A 14,161-nucleotide genomic window follows, 5' to 3' on the forward strand; every position below is an offset into this window, starting at 1 on the left:
ATGCCATGTAGGACAGCGACGCACGGTGTCAAAATTTCGATTTTTATCGAACACTCATGTAGGGTCTGGGACCATTTGGGCAGGAGCACCTCTTTTGGGCACTTGCTGCTATAATTCAGTCAATTTTGAACCGATTGACTTGATTTTTGAGACACAATCAGATACGCACAGTATCTAGCCATGTGCAAAAAATCAAGTCAATCGGTTTGAAATTGACTGAGTTGTAGCAGCAAGTGCCCAAAATAGGTGCTCCTGCTCAAATGGTCCCAGACCCTACCTCGGATTTTTCTTCGTAAATGATTAGTATTTGGGCTATATATTCATAATCAGAATACTAGAAATGAAATATCGGCGAAATTTTTTTCATAAATTTTGTAAGAGACGTTTTATGGGCTAAAATAGCCAAAAACTCAGCTAACTCAAATTTTCCCTGATAGAATATTTTCAAATTTGGCATTTATACATTATAGCCGAAATTCTAACATTCTATGAAGAAAAATCTGAGCTACATGAAAATTCGATAATAATCGAAATTTTGACACCGTGCGACGCACATGAAGGCTCGCTTCAATACTTGGTGACATACTGAAAATATTTGGTACAAATAAAGGTCTTCCTTTTGGTTGCTTTACAAAGGTTTCAGCATGTTTAAGGAGGTTTCATGGGAATTCACAGGGCTTCGGGAAGATTTGCAATACAAAGACCCCTCTTTGAATTGGGTTTCACACTAGTTCAATGAAAACCCTCTCTAAAACCGCGCTTAAACCCTAATGAATAATCTCTAAAATCCTCTGGAACGGCCTTGCAGCCTTTAGAAACGCACCTGAAAAGCCAATGAAACTGTCTGAACGACGGGCTTGGTGGTCTAGTGGCTAACGCTTCTGATTCATATGCAGATATTCTGGGTTCAAGCCCTGACCAGTCCCATTTCTTCTACTTTGTGTCTTTCTATACCCAAGTAACACACATGTTAAATAAAAGTTACGACAGCGCAAGTTTTGGTTGTATTGAAGTTTACGTTACGTTATTTCAACACAATGTTAGAATTACGTAAAATAAACTTCTATACAACCAAAACTTGCGCTGTCGTAACTCTATTATAACATGTGTGTTGCTTGGGTATATTTTCTCCCTTTCTCTTTTCGACATATACAACTCATGTATATTCACATTTTCATATCCATCGCTAGAACAGAAACGGGTTGAAAAAGCCGTTTCCCTTTCTTCCATACTTTCACGGCACAGTGTCAATCTATCAGATAACGCCTACGAGTTATGCAATCAAGCGAACTGTGTGGCTCATCTTCAGAATTCACAGAATTCTATCACCTTACGCCTGGCATCCACGCGCCAATGTGTGAACCCTCTGCAAACCATATCCCACCAACACTCCGACATCCGCATGAATTTGTGCAGAAGCAGAGCTATATTTGGTCTGATGTGGATACAACCCAAGTAACACGCATGTCATATAAGAGCTACGGCAGCGCAAATTTTGGTTGTATAGAAGTTAATTTGATGTTATTCCAACATAACGCCAACATTACGTCAAACTTACTACTATACAACCAAAACTTGCGCTGCCGTAACTCTTATATGACATGCGTGTTACTTGGGAAACGAATACAATCATTACTTGCTTCCCTTTTCCAACATTGACCTGCAACCAGTGCTGAAAATGTTATTTCAACATATCTAAATTCTACCTCCTACAACTCATTTTAGAAGCTATACCTGATAATATGGTATATGAAAAACTTGTGCGGCTAGACCAGTTCTACAAGAAAGTCACCGAAAAACTAGTCCCCGGCAGATATCTCATTGATTCCATGTGTGAGTGTATTTAGCTGGTCTGGCGATACTGTAGTAGCATCTACGGGCGGTCAATCAAGCTTAAGCTCAGGAGAGGCCAATTAAACTATCTGAAAGCTCCTGGAGCCTTTCATGAACCCTTGTCTAACCCCTAGAAGCTCCATGATTCCCCTTGACACGTCTCTGAAATCTTCTGAAACGGTCCCGAAAACCACAGTTGTATGCCCTTCAAACTTCCAGAAATATCCTTAAACTCCCCGGAATGTTCCTGAAAAGCCCCTGAAATTCCTAGAAACCCCCTAAAACGTCCTAGAAACGCATTAAAACCCCATAGACCTTCCTGAAACCTTCTCAAATTATCTTGAAACGCCCATGAAACCGCCTGTGTTCCCTTTGAGCCCTCTTGAGCATAATAAAATGACCCTGAAATAACTCTAAAATCCTTTTGATGCTCCTCAGGATCCAATTAAAAGCTCATGAAACCCTCTCTGTGTCACCTGAATATGACCACCACTTTTTAGGTTTCATCGAATACCGTGAAAGATGTTTTTGTTTGTATTGTGTGACAAGTAATTCCTGAAGAAATTCCAGAAAGAGTTACATGGAGAATTTTGTGGGAGGAGTCTCAGCTGGAGTGGCCGGAGGAACACCTGGAGGAATCGCAGTCAGAATTTCTAGAATAATCACAGGAAGAATGCATAAAAAAAAACGGCTGCAAAACGGTGAGTCGAAAAGGAGAGCGTCCAACATAGCTCTGGTTCCCACAAGTTCCTACCTCATGCTTCCACGGGTCAAGCGATGGCAAAGACCGCCAACTAAGAGTTGTGTGCTTAGCTGGTACTGAAGCCTGGGCACTGTTGTCCTTCTGACTTCAGCTAGATTGAGGAGGTACGTCCCGAGCGTCTGTTCACCAAGGAAGTGTGGCTCAAACAGCGTCTGTTCTGGCATCCAGCGGCTGAGTATGAAATGCTCCTCCACCAGAAGCTAAGCTGGCAACCATACCACGGTGGATAGGGGACCTTAGGCCAACAACCCACTGTTTTCGAATCCCAAAAAATCGTTACTGCAACCAAAAATGAAAGATATCGAACTGATTCAACGGCAACGACTTTTTGCGCGAAACAACGGACAAGAATTGGAACTTGGGATGTATTAAGTACTGAGCGAAGTTCGTTGGCCGAATTTTGGACAACACAGATTGGCGCCGGGTCAAATTCTGCTATGCTCTGGCCTACGAGGTGAACAATAGAAATACACTAGAACTTCAATGGCGCTGTAGTCGCTTTTCCTGTTTAATTATATTAATAACTTTGATTGTTCTAATTGACTATTTTTAGGTGTCCATCTTATATGGGACCATTTGTTTTGGTAAACAAATTTTATTTGACACTTCTAGTACCGCTACTGACGCTGTAAGGGCGTTGCAAACTAGATGTTAGTCACACGAACAGTCACGACATTGGACTTCTGTGGCTAGTTATTCTAATAGGTGAACACAATCCTCGCCACCGTGGAGTTGGTTTCCTGCTCACGCCCACACTGCGCTTATGAAGTGGGAACCTATTAATGAGAGGACAATTGTAGCTAGATTCAGAACACGGGTTCGATACCTTACCATGATCCTATGTTACGCGCCAACCGATGCTGCCAAATTGCAAGATGAAGAGAACTTTAACAGTCAACTGAATGCTGTCGTGGACAAGGCTCCGAAAGGTGATATCAAGATCCTCATGGGCGACTTCAACACGAAGGTTGGTTCCGACAACTCGGACTATGAGTACGTCATGGGACGCCAGAGTCTCGGAGTAATAAGCGAAAACGGAGAGCTGTTTGCAGAGTTTTGTGGCAACAATAACATGGTGGTTGGGGGATCGCTCTTTCCCCATCGACCAGTGCACAAAGTGACATGGGTTCCCCGTGATGGCGTCACGGAAAATCAAATCGACCACATCTGCATCAGTCAAAAATGGAGACGGAGCCTTCTTGATGTGCGGAACAAACGTAGCGTCGACATTGCGTCCGACCATCATCTCCTAATCGGCGAGATCCGACTGCTCATTGCCAGGATCCAGCGACAGGAGGAGAAAATCGGGCGCCGGATCAACACACGCCGACTGGAAGACGCTGCGGTGAAAAAGTCCTTCATCGAGGAGCTAGAGAACCGTGCTGTGAATATTCCAGAAGGTTGGAGCGGAGAAGATCAATTGAGCGCCATCAAGAACTCCTTCATCGCCACCGGCGAGAAAAATTTGGGTGAGCTACGCACCCAGAGAAAGCAGTGGATCACAGATGATAACTGGAGGAAGATAAAAGAGCGAAGGAACGCCAAAGCCGTGATGGAGCGAGCGAAAACACGAGGAGCCAAAGACGTAGCCCGTCAGTGCTATTCGGCTCTCGAGAAGGAAGTGAAACGCTCATGTAGACGGGACAAAAGAGCGTGGGCAGACCCCCTAGCCGACGAAGGCGAGAAAGCCGCAAACACCGGCGACATCCGTCTCCTCTACTTTGTCTCACGTCGCCTTAGTGGGACTAAGATGAATGCTACGATGCCCGTGAAAGACACGTCTATACAGTTACTGACCGACCCGGCTGATCAGTTGAAACGCTGGTTCGAGCACTTTGGAAACCTCTTTCAAGTGCATGGAAAAATTTTCAGAATTATATCCTGCAGAAATCCTTGGAGAACTCCCTGGAAAACAGCTCCAGACGATAGCTGAAAATCGCATAATTTAAATCGGTCCTATGAACAATTAACCTAGCTCAGGATGAAGAATAGTAAGCGTTTAAAGAAGATCCGAGTCGGGTTTGAAGCCCATTCTGAGTCCAACATGAACACCATGTTCGGATTTGCCATTCCGAATCCCATTCAAGGCAAATCAAAACCAGAACAATCGAAATTCAGATTTGCGATCGTCATCATTCCGCGCGTTACCCACTTAATTATTCTCCAGAAACCATTTCGAAACCGGAATCGAAGCGATGAGAACCGCCGCGCTGTCGAGGACCCCGGGAGGGCCACCGAACAAAACAACAAGAAGCCATCAACCCCTAAGTGAGGTCTTTCGCTACGCACCACTCACCGGCTCAACTCGCGCCGCTTGGTGGCTGGCTTCTCGGGGAATCCTCCTGGCCAGGCCACAAGTGAATACACCCCATCATCATCAACATCACCTTCATCGCAAGAATGGCAACAGCAGCAAGCGTGGCCAGCGAGAGCGAGAAATACACATCATCGCCCCATAGAACATCGTTTGTGCGCAAAAATTATAATGTCTTCCGGTCCGTGTGGTGGTGGAATAGGTAAAAATAGTAAAAACAAAAATCACTCTATTTATGGCGCTTCCGCGCCACTCCGAGCCTCCGCGTCGGTGCACAATGGATCAAAAAGTGTGATGTTAACTCATTTTAGATTTATTTTTAATGTGAACATTTTTAAGGTTATATTTCTCAGTACCTAACTTTTGAGAATGTTCTGAAGGAAAAATACATATGTAAAAAGGCTGATTATTGACAGTATATGTACATGTTTGCCCTTCTCGTACACCAAAGTGCACTGAAAGGCTATATGTTCATTTAAATACGAATATTCCATAGAAGGCTCGGAGGGTCAAGTCACATCTACCAATTAACTCAGTTTGACGATTTGAGAAGATGTCTGTATGTGTGAATGTATGTATGTCTGTGCGCAAAACAAATTTGCTCACTTTCAAGGCACTTCCCATTGGCCAATTTTACGAATTATAGCTCGAATAGAAGCGGAATTTTACCACATTGTTTGCTATCAAAAATGGACCGGATCGGCCAAGGCGTTCCGAAGTTATGGCCATTTCAGTGGCCGTATATAAAACTGAACCAAGTCCCATCATGCGACACATCAAACTGTAGGGTATGGCCAGAGATTAGTGACATTCCCCTTGAGTGACTTTCCCTTTGAGTTATATTTCAATTCCTTCCCCTCGGCAGCATCGGACAAAGTTGTTAGTATGATGCTGTCGCATTCTGTAGTGGAATATGCCAAATGATGCTACTGCAGTTCGATAAAATGGCTAGGAATAGATTGTTCCGATAAGTTGTGCAATGATCACACAAACTACACCGATTTTTGTAACCTTTAGCATGATCAGGGCATGATTGACAAATTTTGTGCGGAAGTCAACACTGGAGACCAGAAATTCCACGATTTCGGATTAAAATTCAAGATGGCGACCTAATATTCAAGATGGTGGCCCAAAATTCGAAATGCTATATGGGTATATCTGATATGGACAAGATGTCCGGAGTCCAAAACTGGCGACCAGAATATCCAAGATGGTGGTGGTTCAAATCCGAATATGGTGGTTCCAAATTCAAGATGGCGGCTGTTTAATGGAGCTGTAGGCTCTGAAACCATGCAATATGGGTGAATTTGGTTTCGGGAAGTTGTCCGGAGTCCAAAAATGACGACAATAATATTCAAGGTGGCGGTCTAAAACTCAAAATGGCGGCCAAAAATTCAAGATGGCGGCTGTTTAATGGAGTTTGAGGCTCTGAAACCATGCTATATGAGTATATTTGGAATGGGGAAGATGTCCGGAGTCCAAACAAGGCGACCAGAATATCCAAGATGGTGGTCCAAAATTCAAGATGGCGGCGGTTTAATGGAGTTTTATGCTCTGAAACCATGCTATATGAGTATATTTAGAATGGGGAAGATGTCCGGAGTCCAAACATGGCGTCCACAATATCCAAGATGGAGGCTCCATATTCAAGTTTGTGGCGGTTTAATGGAGTTTCAGGCTCTAAAACCATCCAATATGGATATATTTGGAATGGGTAATATGTCAGAGTCCAAACATGGCGACCAGAATATCCAAGATGGTGTTTTAAAATCCAAGATGGAGGCTCTAAATTCAATATGGCGGCTGTTTGATGGAGTTTTGGGCTTCAAACCAAATATACCCATATAATAATGGGTATATTTGGTTTGAAGAAGTTATCCAGAGTCCAAAAATGTCGACCAGAATATCTAATATGGCGGTCTAAAATCCAAGATTGAATCACCATATTCAAGTTTGTAGCTGTTTAATGGAGTTTATGGCTCCGGTGACATGAAATAGAGTTTTATTAAACGTATAAAAGTGCGATATTCATCACATACATATCACTTGAGTTCTGTTAAAATGGGTTTTCGAAAACACGAGAAAGGCGCCATCACCGCTAGGTGGATTAATCAGGTTTTTTTGCTTCCATTTTATGAGGTATTGGCAAAAGTAAGATGAACCATCTGTAATTATAGGCTACTTGCTGTCTGGTGGGACGGAAATTAGCGCATATGACGAAGTAGATTTCTACCCTAAATTGATATGAAATCAAAATGTCAATTATGTCGACAATTACCTGTAAAATTGAATTCTATATTTGTAAGGTAAGCCTTCGCATGGTTAAACTATGTTTAGAATAATACTTTTGGACCACTGTGCGGTGGCGATCGGATGGATGATGCGGCGAGCCTTCTCAGCAAATTGTGTGCTACGAAATCAACAGAGCAAGAAACTAGAAAGAACCAAAATCTATTGCGAAACGAAGCAACGCGCGTGCGCACATTCAGACCTCGCAAATCTCAACCCCATAAGTTTTGCTCCCCGTCGGCGATGGAGACGGCGGCTGTGGCCCCGCAGCAGGTTGTTGTTGAGATCGAGAACCATCAAACCATCACCATCATCATCGTCAGAAATGAAGACGTTGTTGGTTGATAAGTTTGATCACCTCGCTCTCAAAGCCGGCCGTCGCCGGCCGCTGCTGCTGTGTCGTTCTTTTGCACATCGGGTATTGGCGGACTGGCTGGTTGGTTGGTTGGTTGGTTGGTAAGCAAAGAGGGGTACAATCAACTCAACCAGCGGCGGTGGCGATAGACGACGACGACCGGCATACCTGCCGGCAGGCTTCAGTACTGAAGAACTGGCTCGATCCATCTAGCCTCTCAGAAGAAGGCTCACTCAGCAGAGGCGCACAGTCAGAGTCAGGTACGCGGCTGCGCGCAAATGTTCAAGGCCACTGTTGGATGGGTCGTCGGCGAACACGGAGCGGCTCCATCATCAGTGCCACTGACTCCGACTGGAGCGCACGCGGTGGTGCTTTGTGATGCTCATTGGAGATGGAGAGTCTCAAGGTGGCGAAAAAGAAGCTTTACCACTGGGCTGACTGACTGACTGACTGACTGGTACCGCCGACCGATTAGCAATAACCCCATCGACACTCGGTAAGGTAATAATGTTACTGAGAGAGGCTCATTTGCTTGCGACTGGGGTGGAATAAACGTGGACCCAAGCGGATGAAGATTCGTGGATTTGTTAAACCACTTCCGTACATGGGTTACTTCAAACGCAAATGTTTAATTAATACGACAACAACGAAAGTTATATCAACTTGATGACTTATGTTGTTTCAATTAAGAAAAATATTTGAAAGCATGTCATCTATTCTTCTGGCTTAATTTCATCATACCTCAACTGGTCAGACTAAGGCCTGAGTGTCCTCTGCTGTCCGAAGGAGTCTTCTCCATTCGACTCAGTCCATGGATGTACGTCTCCTGCTACACACTCTGCGAAGAGCCTGCAAATCGTCCTCCATTTGATCGATGCACCTTGCTTGCTACGTTGCTACGCGTTTTCTAGTACCAGTCGTACCTACCTGTTGTATTGTTCTCGAGAACCCAGAGAGGGGCATCATGGTCGCTTCAAGTGGATTCTGGGGATTCCAAAGGAACTCTATAAGGGTATCAGGGGCTTTTTTGGGGCACTCATGTTCAAGGATGTTTTCGGTCACCTGGAACTCGTTTTACTTATTTGTCAATAACAAAAAATGTCATGTTCGGCAAACTTGTAGATTAGTTTTTTTCCTACAATTTTTACCAAGGACGCCGTATTCTAACTGTTATATATACGGTGTGAAAGCACTAGTTTCACCATAGAACTAATAATCTCAAGGGCATTTATGGGGGTCTCAAGGGCGTCTCAGTGGGTATCAGGGGGCTCCAGGGGGTTTCAGGGGGTCTCAAGAGGCTCCAGTAGGCTTAGGGACGTTCAAAGGGGTCCCTTGGAATTTATGGGACGTTTTGGGGGGGGGGGGTTCCAGGATTGTTTCGTGGGGTCCCAAACGTTTTTAGGAGCGCTTCAATGGTCTCAGCGGCATCCCAAGTAACACACTTGTCACCGAAGAGTCACGGCGGCGCAGGTTTATGTTGCGCAGAAGTCACTGTGACTTACTTCTAACAAATAAATACTTACTTGCTAGAATTAAGTCATAGTAACTTCTGTGCAACAAAAACCTGCGCCGCCGTGACTCTTCGGTGACAAGTGTGTTGCTTGGGATGTTATTGGGTCCCAGGGGGCTTCAGAAGCGATTTAGGGGCTACAAGAGCGATTCAGAGGTCCCCATGGGGCGTCAAAGAAGTTCCAGGGTCTGTAGTGCACTTCAGAGGGTCTCGTGGGCGTTTTATGGTGTCCTAGGGGGTCTCAGAAGGGTACCCGGAGGCCTCAAGAGCATTTTAGAGAGTCAAAAAGTGTTCCACGTGTGTTCCAGGGGAGTTTGAATAGATTCAAGGGAGGTGCAGGGAGTCGTGAAATGCCTTGAACCACAGAGAACAGACTCATTAACCTCGAGCGATCGCGCTGTTGCGTTTTGTACAACACGTTGAAAAATCTCGCTTTTTATATAGCGTGATGGTAACGGTGGCTGCCAACCACGCGAGTGCCGGAAGGTTAAAGCCTTGACTTAATTTATACACAAAATTCCCTTATGCCCTTTAAAATGTTTGCACTCCCAGGCAATGGTATACAAAGGTGCTGTCCATAAACTACGTAGACTAGTTTTGGTCATAATCGAACCTCCCCCCCCCCCTCGTATACTTTTGTCCATACAAAATTTTCGAAATTTGTGTGGAGCGTAGACTTTGGCCAGGCCCCCCGTCCCCTAAGAGTCTACGTAGTTTATGGACAGGCCCAAAGAGGTTCCAGCGTATACGGAAAGGGACGAGCCAAGGATTGAACCGAGGACCTTCTGCATACGAATAAGAAAAAATAGTCGATTGACCACCAAGGAAAAGCACCAATATCACCCAAACCTACGTTACACAATGTTTTAATTTTATACCTTTCCGCTTTGATTTACCTGTTCATTGTGTTGCCGTTGTTGTCCGGCATGTCCTTGACCACCGTCGTCGCTCGCGACGATGGACAACAGCACCGTACTGCGCGCGATTGACCAGCAAGCAAGAGACGAACAAAATTCAAAGTTATTCGCAAGATCGCAGACTGCCGGCTGGCTTCTTCACGCGCGCGCATAATTGGGTTCGAATGTGAGACTTTGCCTCGCTTTGATGATGGTTGGATTTCAAGGTTCCTTCTCTGCGTTTTTTTTCTCGATCCTACCGATCTAATCTCACTCTGAATCTAAAAATTATTCTTTTCTTTCGATTCTTTCCAGACGACGCACCAACTACCATACCCACTACTCATCGCATCGCATCATGCAATTATCGGACAAGGTTTCAAAAGTCGCAGCATTTCATTGAACGTTTCTGAAACGTTAATACCACAAAAGCAATAAAGGACTCGGACGACGCGGTCTGCTCCATTTTTTTAGCAAGGTGCACAGTAGAAGAAACACGGATTTCGGCACACAATTCAGAGCTGGATCCCACGAAACAGTTGTAGGTTATCGAAAATAAAATCATCATTAATATCTAATCTATAACAAAAGTTTGACTGGAAAACATCGTAAAAACGTACTGGCAGTTGGAGGCATCCCCGGAATCAAAACGAACGAATGCAAGAAGGAATTTCAAATTAGCAAAATTTCAGACGTAGTTTTCTAAGGTAAGTACTCAAGTTATTGACTAGGAAAAAAAAACATGACGAATTACAAGCCAACACTAGTTTAGGGCCTGTCCATAAATTACTTTGACATTTTGGAAGGAAGATTGTTGGAGATCTGGCCAAATTTTTTTTTTCTTTTTTATTGGATGAGGATATTTGCTAATCAGATACCCAAGAGGTGGGTCCTCGGGTTATGTGGAGGTCGACGCACTAAAACCTTATTTTCTCTTTTCCATAACTTCGCGGTACGCCCGTTAGGGCTGACTTTTTTCCCTTCTAAAACATGAGGGGAAAATCTGCTCAACAGACACCCGAACAGGAAGGTCCGGGTAGTGTGGGGTTAAGACCGTTTTCTACAACAAAAGTAAATGCCAGAACTACTTTCTCCTCGACCCACTGAACAACATTCCCATGGTCGCCAAATCCTTCGGGTCTCAGAAACCATCAAGAAGGCATTGCTTCAGAGAGGGACTAGTGCACATTGCACCCTCAAGGTTAGCTGCGTAGCCTGCTGCAACGAACATCGATGACTCGCTTTGGAAATCCACCACGAAAGCATGCTGGCGCTTGGCCAGTTTCCCAAGTGGTCCGTACCATTCCCTTTGTCCTCGAAAGGCGGGCATGGTTGACCTCACGTCCGCGCCTATCTGTTTTGTAGACATCAAGAACTGATGTCTACGTGCAACCGGATCTGACCTGTTCAAGGCAATGGTATCACCCTGCCCCGGCCGACGCCACGACAACAACGCTACCGGAACTTCTTCTCTGTGGCCACTTAATCGCTGTAAGGGTCGATCTCGACCGCAGGGCACCGGTATGACCTACGAAGCCGGCTCCGAACCCCTGGACCACCTCTTGTACCGCATCTGAACTAGCCATTCTCCGAGTCCACGCGCCACCTCTTCTGTAGCTCCCAGACGATATGGGTGATAGCCGTTGAAGCGGCGTTCCAGCCAAGCTCATCCCTACATATCTTCTGAACCAAATTGTCCGGAGCTGTGTCCTCTCCGCATGTAGCAAGCATACGGTCACGCATTGTGCGAAAACGCGGGTACAAGAACAAAACGTGTTCCGCCGTTTCCTCTAAACCAGCACAAGTAGGGCATTCGGGAGAATCCGCATGCCCAAAACGGTGTAGATACTGTCGGAAGCAACCATTACCTGAAAGGACCTGTGTCAGGTGGAATGTAACTTCCCCATGGCGCCTATTAATCCAACTATCTACCCTCGGTATCAACCTATGGGTCCACCTTCCTTTGGTGGAACTGTCCCACGCGCGCTGCCATTTGACGATAGAGGTCATCCTGACAGTCCTGCGTATGCCTCTTGTGCCGCGCATTTCGAAGCACTCCATGTCCTCACTGATAAGAATGCTGATAGGCACCATACCAGTAATGACGCAGAGAGCGTCGTGTGACACGGTACGGTACGCGCAACCCGCAGGCACATAAGCCTGTAAGTACTTTACAGCTTCCGTCGGTAGCATTCAGTACTTAACGCGGTGCCCCACGCAGGGCCGCCATACCTAAGTATGGACGTAGCAACACTATCAGAAGCTTGCGCCTTCTGGCGTACACCACAGAGTTATTGGACATCATCCGAAACAGTGCCGCAATAGCTGTGGAGGCTCTTTTACATCACGTCCAAGTGTTTGACAGGATAGTGCACTCACCTACACTGATCTCCGCTTGCTGATCTGTTGTTAACAATCGTCATCTCAGTCTTGTGGTGAGCCAGCTCCAGTTTCCTGGACCGCATCCACACCGCCACAACTTGGATCGAGTGGTCGGTAGTCAACTTCACCTTCTCGATCGTTTCACCAGCGACTTCGAACGTAATGTCGTCGGCAAATCCGACAATCTCCACTCCCACTGAGTACTCTAACCTCAACACCTAGTCGTACATGACATTCCATAACACCGGACCCAGAATGGAACCTTGTGGGACTTCTGAGGTTATGTAATAGCATTTCCGGCCCACCTCCGTGTCGTAAACTAGTACGCGATTCTGAAAGTAGCTTTCGAGAATCGTACAGGTACCCCGCCCAAGTAACAATCAGCATGCCTTGAAGGTTTATTCATGCTTTATCCTGGTTTTATACGAGCATGTGAAAAAGCTAGTTGTTCTAAATTAGTTTTATGTGATAGTTTTTCACTTTGAACCTTTGGCGTTCCATAAAACTATCATATAACTTCTGCTATAAACATCGTGATTTAAAGACTTGCTAGTGGTCATGAATTGGTTTTATTACTAATTATATGCCATTTCAATAGAACTTGCATTTGCGGTTGTTGTCGGAGAGTTTTTTTTTTTTTGTAAACAAATACACAAAACTGTGAGGCAATGCATAAAACCAACAGAAGATTTCGTGGCCGTAACATAAACCAAAAAATGCTGTGATAAAACCGCTAGTTCTATCATGAGCTCAGTTATGACCACCTCAGGAGGGTTAGCCCTATTGGAGGAATCATCAGGAACACAGAGTTTTATCAGAAAAATATGTCGCCTAGCCGGGATAATTTTTGTAAATACAGAAAAATCATTACTCAATTTTATGATTTCACGTACAGCTTAAGATCAACACAACACGTTTCCGTCATTTTATTTTGTCAGAAAAAATACATAATGTCTTTTAAACTCCGCTGTGTTGAAAAAACCTTTTTTGCACCCAATTTCACCGAGTAAATTAAGTGCATTCAACTTCCAAATTATGCATAGTTTGTGTGGCGCACTTAGTTTTTGTCATTATCACAGTCACATTCACCACAAATTTTCCGTGGTATGTCTCCTGACACGTATTAAATAGGAAAACAAGTCTGAATTCCATATCTGCATCTTTCCAATTGATGCCTGGATAAACAACCAAGCACAACTTATTCTGACGATCGAACCTTGAGAGTAAAAAATAATCAAAACAATTATTTGACAAGTCAGAAAATGGTTTTATTTAGAAGGTTGATAAAACTATGATACAACCCGAAATCCTAAGCCAGTTTGCATACGAAGTCCTGTAGACCCTAATAAGACTGGGCCAACTAGCCAGAACGTGGGCTTATTGAGGCATACAAGAACTCGAGAGCATTTTCAAGTCGGCATCAATGGTTTTATGTTGAGGATTTTTGAATCGCTAAAAAACTTTGATAAAATTAAAATTGTTACTTGGGCGGTATCCCCAGACACAAGAGCGCATCGGCAATAGCAGACCAGCTGTCGTTATTAAACGCATTCCTAACATCCAGAGTCACTACCGCACAGAAACGAATTCCCCTCCTCTTAGGCTCGAGTGCTTTCTCGGCGGTTTTTGTAACCGACAAAATCGCGTCTATGGTAGACCTCCCCTTCCGGAAGCCGTACTGGTTAATCGAAAGACCATTTTCGCCCTCGGTGAACCGCAACATTCTATTGAGGATGATCTTTTCGAGCACCTTCCCCGCCGTGTCAATCAAGCATATTGGTCTATATGCCGACGGGTTTACGGGTGGTTTCCCCGCCTT

At 44.7% G+C, this 14,161-nt stretch overlaps 1 protein-coding gene across 2 annotated transcripts in view; it reads left to right on the forward strand.

Annotated features, from left to right (window-relative positions):
* The window catches only part of LOC109397635 (RNA-binding protein MEX3B), a 223,401-nt gene that overhangs the window by 119,867 nt on the left and 89,373 nt on the right, over window positions 1–14,161 (forward strand). For both annotated transcript variants that reach the window (XM_062845140.1, XM_029880410.2), the window contains exon 2: window positions 10,276–10,667. The gene's annotated coding sequence lies outside the window, so the exon portion shown is untranslated. The remainder of the gene's footprint in view (window positions 1–10,275; window positions 10,668–14,161) is intronic.

This window comes from Aedes albopictus, chromosome 1 (genome assembly GCF_035046485.1).
Source record: "Aedes albopictus strain Foshan chromosome 1, AalbF5, whole genome shotgun sequence".
NCBI classification, from domain to species: Eukaryota; Metazoa; Arthropoda; class Insecta; order Diptera; family Culicidae; genus Aedes; species Aedes albopictus.